An 11630-nucleotide genomic window follows, 5' to 3' on the forward strand; every position below is an offset into this window, starting at 1 on the left:
CACCTTAGGAGGGCTTTTAGAAGATAATCCTCTCCTTAGTGAAACAAGACCTAACACAACATCATTAATCTCATTACTAAGGCCACGTTGCTTTGTTGCCATGGAGTCCCACGCCCAATTATCAGCATCCTTCCATCCCCGTATGACGGCGCGTCCCCCCCATCACTGTCAGCCATCTACACTGTCCCCGGGTAGACTTCTCCCAGAGCAGATAGGAGTCCGTCCTGTGGACTGCAGACTCTGAACAGAGCACAAATGAAATCATGATGGCATGTGGTTTTTTGCATTTCTTATCACCGAGCAGCAGTGCCACAAGAGAGAAGGGAGAGACAATGCAAATGGATTTAAGCATTTATTGTCAAGTTTGTTCTTGCAGTTAAAGAAATACAACTATACAGATTCATTAACAACCTCTAAATTCGGTGCAAAACTCTGCACAGCCGTAATACCGTCTCTGTCAACAACTTTGGAACAATAGCTTGTTTATAGCTTGTAGTATTGCAATTCTTCAAGTTTATTGCATCAGGAGAACAGTCTGTGAGAGAAGCCATCACTGTGAACAGCCTTGTCACAACACCACGCAGTTATTTCTGTTATCCTGTTCTGACACAGAACATGGAGACAGATACGTGAATGTTTCCCAGACTGCATTTAGCCTACACTGGTTCACTCCTGATTCAGTCGTCTCCCACATATTGCCGAGCTCCTGCTCGTCCAATCCTACTTGAATGCCAGAGCAGAACATTTATTCTTGATGATGCAGGGCTTAAAGTTAAAAAGAATCCTGAGCCTGAACTTTTTTTCCGGACGCGGGGGCACAGCCGCTCGGCAATTTGGCAAGCAACAAAAATGACATCATTTGAATATTATTTTCCTTTTCAATATGGATGCTTTTGATATCAAGCTTTGCTAGTTGTCAGTGTGTTTGACAGGGTATAAGAGGACCTACAATCTAAAATATGAATAGTTTAAATTAAAGGTCATAATGTTATAAGGGCAGGTGAAACTCAGCCAGGCTAAATAATTGGTGGAGGTATTGATTAGCAGCCATTTAACGCAGTAAAGGACAATATATATATATATATATATATATATATATATATATATATATATATATATATATATATATATATATATATATATATATATATATATATATACATATATATATATATATATTACATTCTGTATTCATTATAAATCAACTGAAATATTGCAAGCCTTTTATTATTTTAATATTGCTGATCATGGTTTACAACTTAAGAAAACTAAAATATCCTATCTCAAAAAATTTGAATATTCTGGGAATCTTAATCTTAAACTGTAAACCATAATCAGCAATTTTAAAATAATAAAAGGCTTGCAATATTTCATTTGATTTGTAATGAATCCAGAATGTATGACATTTTTGTTTTTTTAATTGCATTACAGAAAATAAAGAACTTTATCACAATATTCACATTTTCTGAGACAGTTCTGTATATACATATAGTCAACAAACTCGGTTGACTCAAACTGACAATATCCTGCCGTAGCCTATCAACACATATTTAAATGTAAACGTTAAAGTTACTCATCTTTTTTGTTAATCAGTCAAACTCTGCACGCCGAGAAAAGAAAAAAAAACTCCATCCGGCAGGGTGCCGGAATACGTTAAGCCCTGATGGGACTGATCAAGACATAACCACACAACATTAACTTTTACTGGCCCCAATATGTGTTGTTTTTTTTTTTTTTTTACATTTTTCTATTGTTCTCATTTCTACTTTTCTGGAGTTGGTGAAACCACCTAGCTCATTAAATGAGCTAACCTGAACTCTGTCAACATTATCAGGACGCCTTTCACAGGACCAGAACTAGAGTGACCCTGATCGGTCTCTGACGTACAGGCCAGAGGGATCATGTCACTTTGTTTGCAAATTGATTTCAGTAAGACTTTACAATGTATGCGCACACATGCAACCCAGCAGATCCCAGTGTTTCCCCTCCTGACCCATCAGTTAGAAAACCTGTCACTAAGGTAAAGCTATGCATTGGGCTGATTGTATGTGGACATGGTTTAAAAAAAAAGTATCCATCATATGTAAATCAAAACATCTATGATTTCCACTCCTGAGTTTTTAAACCAAGAAACTCAGAGTGAAGTGGAGGAAAGGAATTTTTTTATTTGGTTGTCTCAACTCTTGAATCACAAATGATATAAAAACTAGACCGGATGAGTACAAAACCGGGATTTTGGGTAATGCAGAAGATCAAGAGGAAGATGCAGATTTACAGATGGAGGATGGCATGTTGGTTGTTTCTCAATCAGACATCAAAACAGACATGGATTGTTTTGACCTCAAAAGAGCTCAGTATGTAGCATTACATTTGTGCAACGCTGGTATCAACTTGAGCTTCAGTACCATTACTAAAAACTGTACGATACATTTCTGTTGGGAGATGCAGGCAAAGACTGCACAGTGACCAAATAAATAAATTAATACATTATAGCAATCTGAATATATTTCACATTTTGGAACCATTTAAAAATGAAGAATAAAGTACAAAGAACACACAATCAAAAACCTGCTCTGTTTAAACACAAAAATGAGATATAATAATCATAATGATAATAATAGTTTAGCTCAGGTTAAAATGAATGAAGATTCCAAGTCCTCAGTGATTGACACATAAAGTGAGATGGACATTGCATTTTCTGTGTAGGCCGACTTCTTTCTTCAAGCACTCTAATATTGAATACATTCCTGACATCATGAATAAACTCTGTAAACAGACCTTATACAGTTATTATCAAGGAGGTACACAGACTGGCAAAAATAAATTACAAGCCAAACAAAATATAGATACAGTAAATACACATTAGGTTGGTGTGGGTGTGAAGTGGATGCGATGAGGTTACGGTGTATTTCAACGCAAAGGAAAAGCTTTAATCCTCCTCATCCTGAAAATCTGACATCTCAAAGCTTTAAGTGTCATCAGAAGTGTTTACTTGATAGTGAGCATGCCAACCAGTTCTTATTAATTACTGAGTAAATGTTTGCCATATGGTAGCCGATTTTATTTAGCATACACCCAATTATTCATGTGTTTGCTCAAACAGAACACCGTTTAGTTGATGCTGTCGAACGCTTTGAATCAGAATGCACGGCAGAGCTTCTCTAGGTTAAATTATATGCAAGAAGAATCATTTTATATCATAACCTGGAATTAATTTGAAATCAACGACCCTGGAGAAAATATGATCTCTCTCACTGCTAATTTTAGGAGCACTTACCAACAAGTATAATCTTGAACTAACTAATGCCTGAACTAGCTTTTCTACATCACTCCGAAATAGGATTTTCCTTACTTTTATGATGTCACAAAGCTTCAAAGAAGACGTGTTTTATACGAGAGTTAAAGGACAAATCCTGATGAAAAATAAGTCCAAGAGATGTTACAGTAGTACTAGATTCCTCCCAGTAGTACTAGATGTAAAGGTATTTCCAAGCAGCGTTACTAAATGACTAGACTGCCTAGTTCAGAAAAGCTGTGAGTTTAGTAGACTGAGGCCAAATGAAAATGTGGTTTCATATGGGTGTAGTTGAGTATCATAGGAAATTATGGCCATGTAGCCTAATAATAGTAGAGAGTAAAAGAATATATAAATCAAATCAAATCAAATCACACTTTATTTATATAGCACTTCTCATACAAATAATGCAACACAAAGTGCTTAACAAAAAACAAATAAACATACAACTTATTAATGCCCTGCCCCCACCCCTGCACACACACACACAGACACAAGCACATCAATTCACCCAAGTTACACACACAGACACACACGCAGACACACGGTGTAGACATGGCTGAGCACTGAGGATCCAGGTGAGGAAACGGTAACAGGGAGCCGTCCACGCCAGGAGGTCTCATAGCCCGCAGCTACAAGGGGGGGGGGGCCACAGAGACCATCCCTGCCCGGACGGATAGAGGAGTCCACACCACAGCGGTGAAGCCGTGGTGCAGAGCTCCACAACATTCCAGGCCAGAACCACCCCCAGGACGACCCCCTGCAGGCCAGAGTCACTCCCAGCATGGAGGCTCCCCATGAGGAAACACTGGAGATAAAAGCTAAAAGAAAGCAGGATAAGATACACTAATAGAGTTTAAAAAGTATAACATAACATAAAATCCTAAAAGTATGTCTAGAAAGCAAGACATTAAAAACTAAAAGAATAAGACAGTAAAATGTATAAAATAGACCATAACGACTAAAATATTTAGATAAAACATTGAGATTAAACAAAAATAAAATATGATGAAAAAGGATAAACTAAATATAAAACAGAGCAGTAAGATCCAATAAAAATAATAAAAAAATATTTAAAAGAGTTAAATAAATCAGTTAAAAGCCTGATTAAAGAGATGGGTCTTGAGCCTCTTTTTAAAAACATCAACAGTCTCTAAAGTGAAAAGTAATGACCCAAGTACAGAACAGTACAGTACAGTACAAGAAAGAATCCCCATTAACGTAAACAAACACCGTAGATAAACACCGCTGAGATCACCCATGGTATATCGGGTAAGCAGCACAATGTACTTAACAGAGACACGGTTGTAGAAACATATTCTGGACTGCAACGTCAGTGTTCCCGGCAATCAGATGGCTCAAGCTGACAGAGACTTCCGGCAAGGCAAGTTCCTTTATACAGCACAAATCAACAACACGGTGAGTCAAAGTGCTTTACACATTGACATTAGAACATCATCACATAGGAGAACATGAAAGCACGATTGGAAATTTAAATAAAAAGAAAGAAAAAGAGCAATAGATAAAAACTGTAGTTAAAATATCTCCAAATTTTGAAACTCAAGCTTAAAAGTAAAACCGTGCAGATTTGGAGCTTTATTCAAATCCAACTGAGAACAGGTGAGTCTTCAACCTGGATTTAAATAAACTGTTTCAGATGATCTGAGGCTTTCTGGGAGTTTTTTCCAGAAATGTCGCATAGAAGCTGAATGCAGCTTCTCCATGTCTGATTCTGACTCTGGGAACTGATAAAAAACCAGATCCAGGTGACAGATCCAGAGGGGTCTGGAAGTTTCTTACTTGGTCAGGGGGTCACGGGTGTATCTAAAGCTGGTCATACACTGTGCGATATTTTAAATCGTTAAATCGTTTAAATCGTTTGATTCAGCCCCATCTCAAACTGCACGACTAGATCGCTGAGTTCAAAAGTTTGCAGCCCACGATATATGGTCTCACACTGTACGACCCGATGCTCTGATGCTCCGTCTGCTCACACTATACGATCATAATCCTCACGTCGGACTTCTGTTACTGGAACTGCAACGTCAAAAAGAAGTGGAAGAGGAGGAATCCCGAAGTGGGAGACACCGAAGATGCTCAGCAAAAACAAACGCGCCGCCTTAAGCCTGAATTATGGTTCCGCGTTAAATCGACGCCGTACCCTATGCCGTAGGCTCTGCGTTGGTGTAACGCGGAACCATAAATCAGTCTTTAGCAATTTGTGCCATTCTGTTTGGCAATAAATGAAAAAAGATTAGACAACGTTGTGATTGGACAATGAATTGGCTGGACAGACGTGGGTCTTTTTTTCTGCTATTAAAACATGATTTGTAATGTGAATTTGCAACACTTAAACTACAAATAATAGTTTTTGACGTGACATCCGAGATTGTGCATGCTCTCTGTGAAAGGATGAGTCCAATCGGGTCGTAGCTGCTTCAACTGAGCGATTCCTTCACGAGGAGCGACCAGGATTTCAAACACGCTTGATTTTCTTGCGAGCACACGATTTGTGATCGGAAGCTCGTTGTGAGGTGTTACTCTCTCGTCGTGAGGTGTTAATCTCTCGTCGTGAGGTGTTAATCTCTCGTCGTGAGGTGTTAATCTCTCGTCGTTACCCCACGTACACTGCACGAGGCACGACCAACGATTGGGTCGAAATCCGGCCCGATCCAAAAAATAGTCGCACGACTGGAAAATCGGTTCAAAAGGAGCCGACAATCACACAGTGTATGCCCGGTTTTAATCATGGACCATTCAGAGCTTTATAGACCAGCATCAGAACTTTAAAGTCTGTCCTCTGATCGACAGATAGGCAGTGTAAAGACCTCAGAGCTGGACTGATGTGGTCCACTCTTCTGGTTTCAGTGAGCACTGGAGCTGCAGAGTTCTGAATGAACTGTTTTTTTTAGGTAGACCTGTAAAGCTACTAACACTGCACCTGAATGCTTTCATGGTTACAGCTTGTGATTTCAACAATACTTCCCTTTCCTAAACACCACCAGCTTTTCAGGACTCCCCCAACGGTCTTGTCAGCCTTTAATTTGTGTGTAGATGTTGGATGACTTTATAGTTGTATCAAAACTATCTCTAATTGTGTGATACCAGAGCCTTACTTTTAAGCCAACTTTGACATCTTTGATTCCAGATCTTTCAGCTGAAATAATAATGAGACTGCAGCACTGCTAGCAGATAAACACATGAAACTCTCAAAGTTAAAAAGATATTAACCTGACAGTGTTCAGTGCACGATTTTGCTGACATCAAAGAGATTGGATAAGGAAGCAGATATTACAAACATATTTTATTATGAATTATTCAGATAATAATGAGCAGAGCTCTGTGACCAATCACAAAGTAAATCAAATTATATATGAAATGGAGGAAGAAAAAAGCTGCCCCAGCAAATATGGTGATTGTACTTTGATAGCTCTAGTACAGCTTGTTTGTCATGGTGTTGTACAGATAGAAGATCAACAGTCCCTCCAGTCACGCATGATAATACATCAGTACAGCAGTCAAATAAACCCCATCCGTCTAGTTCTGGAGCATTTGGCTGGAATTTCATGACCCATTTCCAATGCAAGTACTTTAGAAGCAGCATCAAATTAAGATGTTCACAGGGAAGTCAAGTGACGGTCGCAAAAACATCAATGAACCACCTGATGGGCCTAACATCAAACACATCCATCATATCAGTATCAGCACAGACAATAAATCGGACCTTTCAAAATTTATAGACTGTACTGTTTCCAACGCTGTTTGTTCTCTTTGCTACAGTGACGACAGCTCATCACTTCCTCACACCACCGGCTGTTTCTGCACAATAACAACACTGCCATTAACATATATGGTAATGCTATGTGAAAACAAGACGCTTTCCTGTCCTCGTGCCCGCTGTATGCACTCGTCTGAGTGTGAGCGTGTGTGTGTGTGCCTGAGTGTGTGTTTTTCCACGGGTGCCCTCTGCATGCACTCGGCTTTCTGTGTTCAGAGGGAATTGCTCGCTTTGATGTTCTCCGATGCCGGCAACTGCTGATACCCCCATTAGCTCGCGAGAAGCTGATGCAAGCTTCGCTCGTGTTAGTCTCCCAAAAAACTGGTTTATTTCAAGGCAAAGTGGAGCAACACTGAAATAAGCTGCATTCAAGTAGAAGCCTGGGGATGTCAGCACAAAGAGACAAAACCACACACTTTATTTAGGAAGATAAGGCTCTGGAATTAACATGGTGATAATGATGACGATAAACTCACTTTGCTGCGACGCAGCTGGGGGCAGTGCCGAATCAGAGACGGGCGTGAGGGTTGGGAGAGGTTAAGGAGATTGAAGCCAAATCAGAAAAAAACGGAGAGGATAGAAGAAGTTCAGGAAAGATAAGAGGAAGCAGAGAGACAACAGACAAAGAGGAGAGAGGTACAAGGGCAGGTTAGCGCCACAGAAATGAAGAGAGAAACTTTTTTTATTTTTTTTACTTGAAAGTTTGTGAACATTGATATTTTCTACATGTCTGCACAAATAACACATTAAGTATTCACATTTTTATTTTTTATTTGTTAAATAAAATGATCTATGTTGCATGTTTTGAGAGAGAGAAGTGTTAACCTTCAGTACGCTGCAAGAACTCTAACCAGAAACTAGGGATGGGAATCAATAAGATTTAACCGATACCAATGATATTATCAATTCTTGGAGCTGGTCCTGAACTGGATTACCCGAATAACCAAAAAGACTGACTACCATTCTTGAATCACTTCTGTGTCAAATTAGTAGAAAAGAAAGTAATGTAAAGGAAAACAAGTAAGAGCAGTGAAGTGAAGCGTCGGAGGTTGGAGGAGCTGATAGCTTTCCTTTTCCAACAGCAGAAGATGTTTTTTTTAATTAGCATTAGATATTTGTGACGGTTTCCCTATAGACTAGAGAAGCTGCTCTCTCAGATGCCGTTTTAAGCAGAAATTAAAAACATTGGAAACTTTAAACTGTCAGGTGTTTCAGCATCTCTTGCTTGTGTTTATGGATCCCAGTGAAACATCAGAGATGCAACAACTTTCACATAAGTCAGAGTTAGAAATGCCCTGTTCCAAAGCACTGCAGACAGCAACGCTCCCAGCGGCTTTTTCCAACGGCTTTAAAGGAACATTGTTTGCGTTGTCTTCCATAAACATCGCGACGATCTTCCAGTATCACCTGCTGGCGTTTGTGGTTCCCACTCAAAGCAAGGGGGATAAATCATGCGTTTATAAAAGGTCTACCAGTCAGCATTTGCAAGTGGTGTGTGTATGAACGCTGGAGAAAGCTGCTCTCACACAACGGCTGTTTTAAACTGAATTTAAAAACAGTTCTTGCAATGGTATTAACTATTTCTGGGTGTATAAATATTAACTTCTGAGGCTTGTGGATCCCACTCAAAACAGCGGGGATGAATCCTGCTGGTGCAGGCGTTCATAAACACCGTCAGTATTTGGAAATACAATTGATGTTTGTAAAGGTTGTCTGCTGTGTCACTTTAAGCAGCTTTCAGTTGTTCAAAACTACATTTAAAATCATTGTTTGCACCATCACTTTTAAATTCATTATTGGATGTATTGGGATAAATTCTGTTTGTAGTGTTTGTAAATGTCAGTCAGCACTTTAAAAAGCTATCTGACATAGTTATAGGTAGTCACAAATGCCAACATTTGGTACAACAACCTTTGAAAAGCAAAGTGATAATATTAAGACACTAGTTTTAAGGGACACGACTGTGATGTCTGTCTTTTGTGAACTCTGGTCCTCTAGAGAAATTCAGAGTACTCAAAGATGATGTTCAACATTGGAAGAGACATAATCAGGTAATGAGTGTGTATGTTTGATGCCAACCATCTTAAAATGATCCAAAGTTGAAAAAGGCAAGGCAAAGCAAGTTTATTTATATAGCACAATTCAACACAAGGTGATTCAAAGTGCTTTACATCGACATTAAAAGCGGCAAGACATAATTAGACAGTAAATAACAAATAAAATGAAATAAAATTATGAGAAAATAAGGTAAAATAATAATAAAAGCACAGGTTGCTAATTTAAGAGTATGCTTAAATAACAAATAAATGAAATAAAATGATAAGAAAAGAAGTAAAATAATAAAAAGCACAAACTGTTAAAAAGTAAGTCCAGCAGGTAAGTATTTAATTTAACAGTAATATTTTTAGCCCTGATTTAAAGGATCTACAGTTGGAGCAGACCTCAGGTCTACAGGAAGTTTGTTCCACCGGTGAGGAGCAGAATAACTGAACGCTGCCTCACCTTGCTTGGTTCTGGTTCTGGAACCACAACAAACCAGATCCAGATGAAGCTCAGGGGTCTGGGAGCTTCATAGGAACTAACAGATCAACCATGTATTTTGGTTCAAGACCATTCAGGTCTTTGTAGACCAGCAGTAAGATTTTAAACTCTATCCTTTGACTTACTGGAAACCAGTGTAGTGATTTCATGACCGGTGTAATGTGGTCCAGTTTCCTGGTGTTTGTAAGGACTCTGGCGGTTCTGGATCAGCTGCAGAAAAAGCACTGTTTGGCTCCATAATTAGCCCAGTCCAGGCTCAGCGTGGTCAAAAAGTTCTTAAAGGACATCAGACTGGTCCACGAGTATATGACATCCATCACAGACGGCATAGCTGTCACACATCCCAGAGTCAGAAGAAATCCTTTCTTATTTAACATTTCTCAAAACCACAATTATCTACAATACCTATATCCTTTATGCAGCTGTTTTGTGTTTCCATGAATTTATTTTAAACCCGTACAAAATGCTGACTTGCCTTATGTTATTTTTTTGACACATGTATTACTGACGTTTTACTCACATGCAACCATCAACTTTATCCATCAGGATGATCAGGAGGCAGCTGGGGCGGCAGATGGCTGTAACACAGCGGTCTCCAACCGGTGGGCCACAAACCAGCACCCAGGTGGGAAGCATTTGTGACTGGACTGCAATTGGTCCTTCAAAAACAGAAATAACATTTGAAAAAAAAAGGTACATATAGATAAAATAAAAAATAAATGCAATGCACTGTTTTTTTTTTTTTGCATGCATATGACAACAAGCTCTGGTTGAAATGTCACCTTTTCTCATCGCTGTCATCATCATCATCATCGAACAAACTGAAAGTGAGACACCAGCCATGTCTCCCCCATCATCGTTCCCACAATCGGACATTAACTCTTCAGCCCCAGATGAGTCAAAAAGTGGAATAGAATGTGTGCGGATTATAATGTGGAACTGAAAAGTTTATTTGAGTCAACATCTCTTTAAGCATTGTGGACCATAATTAAGGGTGAATAACCAAATATTATCATGACAGCACGAAAATGTTGCTTCCCTTTCAATCAATATAACCTATTTCTGCTAACCTGGATGTTAATGCAACTAAAATTAAAACTCAAATAGCTGGAACAAAATAATATACCACTACTCTCATTATGGGAATGTCTAGCACCTTAACACAAACTCAGGGTTGCAGGGAGGAATGGTAAGGAAAAGATTAGCTATGTTTTAATTTTGAAACACTTTTTTTTGCTATATCCTGTATAATGTTTACAGAAATACTTGTGCATTACCAGTATTGTTAAGAACTGAACCAGAGTGCGTGACAGTAAATGATATGGAGCCGCAGCATGCCAAGGGTTATTTCTTTTTTTCTTGTTTTTCATTATATAAAATATTATAGCAGTTATCTGGCCAGCTCCTTCTTACAAATTTCTCTTTATTGACATGGAAATAGAAAGCAGGTATCAAAAAGATGGATTGATAATAGATCTATCGAGTGATCTTTGTTTTAAAAGGAGAGATCTGTTATTCAGAGCATAGATTTGGGTGTCAAATCTAAAGCTCAGACATAACTCCAGACTGTCACTATGTTTGTGGTCACCTCAGTTCAAACATATGTAATTCGTGGGATGGTTAGACCTGCAGGTACTGTGGCTAGGGGTGTCAAATTAGCACGTTAATTGCGATTAATTAATTATAGGCATATTTAGCGCGTTATGTCTTTTAATCGCTTAATCTATTTTTTAATCTCTAACTTTACTTTTTCTGTTTGCGAGTGGCCTTTATTATGAAATCTGTGTTTCATAATATGGTGGGCTTGTTGTGGGGTGGAAAACAACGGTCAGTCCCACCGTGAAGTGGACGTTGATTGGCTGTTACTGTGTGTTTTTGGGCTTGAGGGCTTTTCTCAGCAATTTTTAGGTGAGATTTAAAAAAGCGATTAATTAGATTAATTAATTACAAATTTTAATGAATAGCTAAATTTTTTTAATCGCCTGACAGCACTAACCGTGACATCAAAAACCAGGA

The sequence above is a fragment of the Cololabis saira genome, chromosome 8 (genome assembly GCF_033807715.1).
Source record: "Cololabis saira isolate AMF1-May2022 chromosome 8, fColSai1.1, whole genome shotgun sequence".
NCBI classification, from domain to species: domain Eukaryota; kingdom Metazoa; phylum Chordata; class Actinopteri; order Beloniformes; family Belonidae; genus Cololabis; species Cololabis saira.